A 6,429-nucleotide genomic window follows, 5' to 3' on the forward strand; every position below is an offset into this window, starting at 1 on the left:
TGGGAATTAGCAGAATACCAACTCAAATCTCTCAACAAACTTAAGCAGCACTGGAGGCCCTCACTCACCTATGCCAAGAAATTTGACCAACCGATTGGAAGACATTCATATTTGTGCCCATTCCAAAGAAAGGTGACCCAATGAAATGTGGAAATCATGAAACAATATGATGTAAAATAAAATTTCCTTGAAGACCCCCTTCCAAGACTAAGACTCAACAGGAATACACGCTGTGATTGGTGACCACGCTCGACACCGATAAGGGGAAGTGAGGGAAAAACAGCAATGAAGCAGTGAGCTAAGCCCTACAATGTTCAATAGACTTCTGTGAACCCGGGTGAAGACCTGGTTAGCCAGCAGTGTGGCAAGACCTGGGGACTCTTGGGCCCAGAGTCAGTGACATAGCCACAGAGGACTAGAGTGGAGAGTGAAGCATCCAGCTGATAAGAAGAGAGGGCATATGCATAAGAACACCCACACTTGCAGATAATACCCACTTATCCTGGCTTCAGTGACTGGATGATCAGAGCTCAACCAGAAGTAAAAAGAAGAGGAAAAAAAAAAAAGTATTCTCATACAATTTGATGAACTTGACCTACACTTATGGAAGCAGTAGCTCAAAAGAGGGAACAAGTCCTTACAGCAAGAATCATCCCCACCCCCTCCACACACAGAGTAGACAGGAATGGGCAACTTGGACATTGGCTACCCAAAATGGGGGCGGGGGCTACAAAGGCAAGAAGTGACTGGCTTACAAGCTTTCAAGAGGGAACCTAGATCCAGAGGGCCTGGAGGAAGGTAGAATCTCCAGTGAGTAGTATTCAATCTGACTAGGCAGGGCTGATGCAATGAAATGCAGATGGGTCTCTTGTGATACAATAGTGAATAATTGTTATCAGGACTGTTTGTGAGGGTCAGAAATGTAAAGGTGGATGTTTTATAGCAAGGAGGGGAGTCATTAACTTTTCAGTCTAGGAGCGGAGGTCCCTGGGACCATCAAGGGAGTAGAGCGGAGAGCGGGACCCTACCCAGAGAAGCAGTGATGCCTGAAACGGAGCCAGAGATGTTGACATGGAGATATGGAGCAGCTGGAGACTTTAGATCCAGAGAGGGAGAGCAACTGTGTGCTGAAGACCTGGGGGGTGTGGGGGAAGGACTGCATGGAGGGGATTGTAACCATGGCAATGAGACGATATATGATAGAATGAATGTAAGACTGATGTTCTCCCATGTAAACTATTACATAATTCACAATAAAACATTAAAAAAAAAAAAAAATCCTTGAAGAGAATTAAAAATAGTTGCAGCAGTACATTGACAGGGAACTGCCAGAAATTCAAACCAGATTCAGAAGAGGACATGGAATGAGGACTATCATTGCTGGCATTGATGGATCTTGGCTAAAATCAAAGAACACCGGAAAAATGTTAATGTGTGCTTTATTGGCTATACAAAGACATATGGCTGTGCGGATCATAACAAACTATGGATAGCATTAAGAAGAATGGGTATTCCAGAACAATTCATTGTGCTTATGAGGAACCTGTGCCTGCCAAAATGCAGTTTCTTAAACCAAACAAGGGGGTGCTAAATGTTTTAAAATCAAGAAAGGTGTGTGTCAGGGTTGCATCCTTTCACCATACTTAATCTGTATGCTGAGCAAATAATCCAAGTAAATGGATTATGAAGAAGAACATTCCATTAGGATTGGAAGAAGACTCATTAATATTCTGCAATATGCAGATAACACAACCTTGCTTGCTGAAAGTGAAGAGGTTTTAAAGCACTTACTGAGGAAGATCAAAGTCCATAACCTTAGGTGTTAATTACACTTCAGCATAAAATAAAATTAAATCTTCTGAACCAATAAGTAGCATCTTGAGAAACAGATAAAATATTGAAGTTGTCAAGTATTTCATTTTACTTGGCAGTACAATCAATGCTCATGGAAGCAGCAGTCAAGAAATCTACAAAACTGACATAAAAGACCACTTTAAAGTGTTAAAGAGCAAGGAGATCACTTTGAGGACTAAGGTGCACCTGACCAAAGCCATGGTTTTTCAATCGTTTCATATGCATGTGAAAGTTGGGCAATGAATAAGGAAGAACAGAAAAGAATCCATGCATTTAAAATGTGGTGCTGGGGAAGAGTATTGACGATACCATGGACTGCCACAAGAATGAACAAATCTTGTTTTTTGGAAAAAGTACAGCTGATTGCTCCTTGGAAGTCACATGTCAAAACTTAGTGTCTTGTACTTTGGACATCTTGTCCAGAAGTATCAATCCCTGGAAAAGAACATCATGCTTGGAAAAGTGCACAGCCCATGAAAAAGGGACAGACCTTGAATGAAATGGACTGACCTAATGGCAGAAATCTTGGGCTCAAACATAACAATTGAGAGAATGGTGTGGGAAAAGGCAGTGTTTCATTGTGTTGTGCTTAGGGTTGCTATGAGTCAAAGCCAACTAAAAACAGCATAGAGTAGCTCTAAGAAACCCAGTTTCAATGCTGTGGGTTAGGCACTGGGCTGCTAACTGCAAGGTCAGTGGCTCAAACCCACCAGCCACTCTTCAGGAGAAAGACAAAGTTGTCTGTTCCCATAAAGATTTACTGTCTCAGAAATCGTCTATAGGGCTACTATGAGTTGGAATCAACTCAATGGCAACAGGTTTCGGTTGTTTGGGGTTTTGTTTTTTGTTCAGACATTTTTTTTCCTCTTCAAGTTTTTATTGTGGATTGAGTGAAAGTTTACAGGGCAGATCATCAGTTTTACATTCAAGAAGTCATATAACTTGTTTCATCACAATGATTACATTTCCCTCCATGTACCATCAGTTAACAGTATTTCTCTCAATTCACTTTAGCTCTTTTTTTTTTTTTAAAGAAAAACACTCAGGCATACATAACAATTTACAACGCCAAAGGGCAAAGTCTGCAAGTCTGCCTCATGGCCACCATCTATTAGTCCCTCTCTTCCCATGAATCTAGAGTCCTCAGCTGCTCTACCTGTCACTACTCCTCTCCACAATCCGCTTGTGCTCCTCTCCCTTGATAGTCCTAGGATCCTTTGTTTCTGGACTGTAAGGTTAACTGCTCCCCCATTTTGTTACAAAACTTCTACCTTTATGATTGTCACAGTTGCAATTAGTCATGATAACAATTACTTACTATTGGATCATAAGAATTTTATCCCTATCTCTTTTAACCAGACCCATCTTTATCTCCTCGATTATGTCAGGCATCCGTGGCTGCTCTGATCCTTCCCTGGTTTGGTCTCGCCCAAGATGGATTAGAAAGCACTGGATTTCTTGCTTCTGCTACAAATTCCACTGGGTGTAAGTCTTCCAACTGTCTAAATATTCCTTTATAAGTGGTTCAGAGTTCTGGGACCATCCCCTGAGCCTGCTTGATCCAGTATTCTGTGTTGTTGCTGACAGAGCTCCTCACTGCATTTCCACCCTATCTGCCATCTTGTTTGTTCTCTGTTTGGGGTTTTAAATTTAAATTTTGTTTTTGTTTATAATGCTTCTATGAGTTGGAACCCACCACTCAGTTTGTCGTACTGTGGTGACTTGTGGGCTGCTGTGATTCTGGAAGCTATGCCACCAGTATTTTAAATACCAACAGTGTCATCCATGGTGGACAGATTTCAGCTGAGTTTCCAGACTAAGACAGACGAGAGATGGACTATTTCTGAATATTTAGTGACTGAAAACCTTATGAATAGCAGTGGAATTGTGTCAGACGGCACCCGAATATTGAATATTGAAACATAATGAAGAGCACCAGAACCCTGTCAGATATAGAGCCAAAAAGTGAGCCCCTTGGGTAGGAAGGCACTCAAAATATGACTGAGGAAGAGCTACCTCCTCAAAGGAGAGTTGGCCACGATGACGTGAATTGAGTAAAGCTCCCATTACCTTCGTTTGTTCATGGGGCATAACTCAAAATCAGGAGAAGCAACTGGAATCATCCATCAATAATCAGGACATGGAATGTGCAAAGTATGAATCTAGGAAAATTCAAAGTTGTTAAAAATGAAATGGAATGCATAAACATTGATATCCTAAGCACTAATGAGTTGAAATGGACTGGTATTGGACATTTTGAATTTGACAATTACAAGGTTTATACTATGCTGGCAATGATACATTAAAGAGGAATGGTATTCATCATCAAAAAAGAACATTTTGAGAGCTATCTGGAATAATACTGTCTATGACAGAATAATAATCATAAGCCTACAAGGAAGACCAAATAATACAACTATCATTCTAATTTACGCACCAACCACTAAAGCCAGTGATGATGAAATTGAAGAATTCTACAAACTTCTTCATTCTGAAATTGATCAAACATGCAATCAAGATGTATTGATCATTATTGATGATTGGAATGCAAAGGTTGGAAACAAAGAGGAAGGATCAAGAGGTTGGAAAATATGGTCTTGGTGATATTTTGGGGGGAATCTCATTATAGAATATTTTAAGACCAATAACTTCTCCATTGCAAATACCTTTTTTAAAAAACACAAGAGAGATGTTTGCTGTTCCTGGTTTGGAGAAGTGAGGGGGGTGGGGGAACTACAACCCCCAGAATGACCACAATGTTGCCTGTGTCAGCTCTGTAGCCAGAGCCAATGGTTAGGAAACACGGATTGACAGATCGTGGGCTTGAGGAAGTGGGGGACTAAAGTAAAAGTATGTGCTGAGGCCCAGAAGTAAGAAAGGGAAGAGCAACTTAAATAGATGCAGTCTTCCATGGGAAGAGTGTCTGAGCAGCAGCAACCTGGAAGGATGGAGACATGGTAATGGATTCTGAATTAATGCACAGTATAGTTGGAAGTTAGCTTAAACCTCCAGAAATAGTGTTTGTTCCATCATTCTCCCAGTATGAAATGTCTCAGAATTACCACCCTGTGAACGTAGAAGTTATCCCTCCTAAAATGTTTCATAGTCCAAATAGCCAAGCTCTGATTTTAGCCCTAAAAACACTTCAGGACAAGATTCATCATCTAGAGCTAGAGAGAACACTAGCTGAAGATAACCTGAATATACTGTCCAAAGAGGCTGCACAGTATAAAAAGACTTTGGAGAATGAAACAAATGAGCGAAATCTGGCACACAAGGAACTAATAAAGCAGAAAAAAAGATGTAAGTATACAGTTAAGCTCAGCCCAGTCTTGGTGTACTCTTCTAGAGAAGCAACAAGAGCATACCAAGAGAATGGTTCTCAACGCAGAGCAAGAAACGAATATAATCCTAGAACAACAGGCTCAGCTTCAAAGAGAAAAAGAGCAAGACCAGATGAAGCTGCATGCAAAACTTGAAAAGCTTGATGTCTTAGAAAAAGAATGTTTTACACTTACAGCAACTCAGAAATCAGCTGAAGATAAGATTAAGTATTTAGAGGAAAAACTTAAGGAAGAAGAACATCAGCATAAGCTATTTCAGAACAAAGCTTCTGAGCTTCAAACTGGACTCGAAATCAATAGAATTTTAGTGTCTTCGGTTTCAAATCCAAAACACTGTAAGGGAAAGAAGAAATCTTCAAAGAAAACTAAATGTTTAAAAAGAGCACTACCTCAGCAAAGTTATTCAAGGTTTGGAGCACCGCCTTTTGTGTCTGGGAAGTCAGCCAGTTTAAGCCATACTGCGAATGCAAGTATGCAAAAACCTCCTGCAGATGATGCAAGATTGTGCCCCGCCCACACACACACACACACCCTGTAGAAGCATTCTAAAGCAGCCAAGCCTGTATGTCTCCATGAGCCTACTAGGGCTCCCCATTGCAGAGCTGCACCTTCTGTCTCAGAAAAGTCCATTGTCATTTGTGATAATTTGTCTGAACTGCTGATGGCAATGCAAGCTGAGCTGCACCAAATGAATATGGAGCACCAGGAATTACTGAATCTGATGAAGGAACCACACAGCTATTTAGTGTGTGAAGACATGGAAGGTGAACTAGTTAGTAAAGAAAATGGAAGTTAAAGAAGAACAAATTTCTAAACTGAAGAAGCATTAAGACAGTGTCCATAAATTGTAGGAACAAATTCAGAGCTCAAAGATGAGGGACGTTTCAGGTATTCAGCGAGAAGACAGCAACCACAAAGGATCAAAGAACATATAAAATATTCCTAGAAACTGTTCTCACGAAACTAGCTGTCTTCAGAAAAACAGCAACTTTCATCCAAAACGAGTTCATAATCTTCAAATGAAATTGAGAAAAGATGATACCATGTGGGAACAGTAACACAGTAGCAAACTTGTCACCTTAAATGAACTCTGCCAATGAGCTCTTGAGTTGCCTAACATGGTTTTGATTTAATATACTTTTATGAAAATTAGAGTTATGTTTCTAGCCTCTATAATCTTTTTTTTTTTTAATGTTTTATTGTGAATTATATGATAGTTTACATGGGAGAA

At 40.2% G+C, this 6,429-nt stretch overlaps 1 pseudogene; it reads left to right on the top strand.

The window, feature by feature from the left end:
• The first annotated feature begins 4,814 nt into the window (after positions 1–4,814).
• LOC102824358 lies at positions 4,815–6,256 on the top strand (annotated as a pseudogene).
• The last annotated feature ends 173 nt before the right edge of the window (positions 6,257–6,429 follow it).

This window comes from Chrysochloris asiatica, unplaced genomic scaffold (assembly GCF_000296735.1).
Source record: "Chrysochloris asiatica unplaced genomic scaffold, ChrAsi1.0 scaffold00077, whole genome shotgun sequence".
In the NCBI taxonomy this organism is placed as follows: Eukaryota; Metazoa; Chordata; class Mammalia; order Afrosoricida; family Chrysochloridae; genus Chrysochloris; species Chrysochloris asiatica.